Below are 2,514 nucleotides of genomic sequence, written 5' to 3' on the forward strand. Positions count from 1 at the left end.
TATGAATTTTGTGGGTTTCAATTGGAGCAGTAAGCCTCAAAATTGGATTGAACGAAGCTAATAGGATGTAGACCAATAAAAAGAATCATATTTTCTAAATGAACCTTACAGGATATAGTCCAATAAAGGACAAATGAAATTGTTTTTAAATTTAAACTAATGATTGAATGTATTATTCATTCTTGTAAAATCTCGTGTTAAGTGCACGTTTAATTGTTCACACCTCTTACGACTGCCTAGGAGTAGGTCAATCATGCACAGATTCGAGTCATTTCTGATTCCTTAGTGGTGGCCTCCTCTCATAGGGTTTCCCTAAGGAAATTTATCAAGTAAACAAAAATATTCACATTTACTAGTATTGCAAAGGACTGGATATCCTCAACTGTTGTAATACAACATTATCTTGAAAGCATGGTTGAAAACCTCCTTCCTTTATTTTGTGGTTGTTCAAAAAACATTGTCGAAACTTGTCTTACAACTTTGTGTTACTAGTGGGCTGTATAAGCGTGTTTTTTCTATTTAGAATTTGTTTTTTATAAGAAAAATATTTTTATTTTAAATAATTTTTTTTGTCTTGATGAAAATGTGAAGTTGTAACCCCTGATATGATGTTGCCTACATTTTAAGTCACTTTTATTGACCCAGCACTCTGATTTTAAATGGAAGCTCTACAATAATCTAACTTAAATATCATTGCATTGGCAAATTGACTGCGATAGTATCCTCAATCATTGAGTTGATGAGAGGCAAAGCAAAGCTCCTTTTTTTTCTTGGGATCAGAAGTGACCAAGTTTCTTTTGTCTAATATTTTAAATCATTAAGTTGATGGGGGATGCAATCAAAGCTACTTAAGTTTGGTGTGACGTGTATATAGTTGTTGTCACATTCCCAAAAACTCCATACACCAAAATGCTTAGCAGCCTATTTCGGGAATGGACTTTGAACCTTACAACCCTGTCTGGCAATTATGAAGTCTAGTTAACTCAGTATTACCACCCAATTGAGAATTTTCCATTAGAATCCTAAGCCAACCCACCTTGCTTAAGATAATGGTCACCTTTCCCTAATTGTTCTGTCAATCAAGTTTGATGTCACGTGGCATGGAAGAAAATGGCGCATGACAGTCTTCAAACCCCGATGACCGCTCAATATGAAGAGCAAGCTTTTGTTTCAAAGAAAATGTGAGAGTAAGGGGCATGGAAAAGAAAGAAAACAGAGAAACAAAGGAAAGAGGCTCTAATAGAAGCGTGAGGAGCTATAACTGGTGGAAGGAGGGTGTTCAGGGGATTGGATGTGGTGATGGTGTGATCTGTAGGGTGTTATGGCTCACCAGCAGAGTTTGGCGAGTTAAATAAAAGGGCATTTGAAGGCTAGGGCATCGCTAATGAGAGCAAGTTATTCGTTTCCAATCATTCTCTTATCTACCAAACTTTTGAATCTTCTTGGTCTTTGAATTCATAATATGCTTTTCTAGTTGAATGGTTGTTTTATACCTATTGGTTTGCAACTTTGATTTATAGACTTTACATCAGTATTTCATTAAAATTCCTTCTAATACTACAACTAATAAACTGTTTCTGTCCAAACCATGTCCAAGCACCAATTTCGAGACACCGATATTGCTTACATTAAATCTCTACGATCAATATTTTGTTTTGTAGGATATAAAACTTTTCTTACGTCAAAAGATGCATGCCTCATTGAGACGGAGTAGATTGTAAGGTGAAATTTACATACGCAGTTTGACGTTTCATGAAATTGTCATAAAAAGGGAGACATTGTATATATATATATTCCATTACCTACTTTTGAACTTTCTCTTACACTATACTTAAATGTAGTTGGACTTATTGAGGGGAAGAATCCTCTTTTCTTTTGGCATCCTTGTGTCTGAATCAATTGTGGGCTTTTGAGTCACATTTTTATTTTAGCAACTTCCTTTCTGCCTTTCTCTAGCTATATGATTTTGAAACCAGTAGAAGACTTCCTTTTCCTTCTATATTTCTTTAGTACATGAGTTGTGAAGATATATGCTGTATTTGTCAACAAGAAGCCAGCCAGCCTTGTTTTGAATAACTCTTTCTTCAATATGACTCGCTTGAGGAGTTGGGTGTTAACATCTCTTATATCTCATTTCCATGATCTTTTTGCTCTGCAATAGGAGGAAGTGTTAAATCTGATTATGCCTTGCAACCTGTTGTGACCATTTCACACATCGCCCCATTGCAAATGGGGACCCCTGCTTTTTGCTTTCTAGGGTTTGTTTTCTAGGTTTTTTAGGGTTTTGTCTGTTAGCCTTTAGCTTTCGAGTGTCGCCAGGGGGATCACCTGGATAGCAAGTTCTGCTTGAGTTAGGTCAAGTTGGTGAGTGATAAAGTTTGGAATGTCCTGATCCTGAAATTTGACTAAGTCTGGAAAACTGAAGAATCTTCCAAAAACTAGATTTTGCAATATAACTCCTGGAGGTTTGAAACCACTCTCAAACATCCTGAAAGTATATATGGAATATAACTT

This window comes from Cryptomeria japonica, chromosome 4 (genome assembly GCF_030272615.1).
Source record: "Cryptomeria japonica chromosome 4, Sugi_1.0, whole genome shotgun sequence".
NCBI classification, from domain to species: Eukaryota; Viridiplantae; Streptophyta; class Pinopsida; order Cupressales; family Cupressaceae; genus Cryptomeria; species Cryptomeria japonica.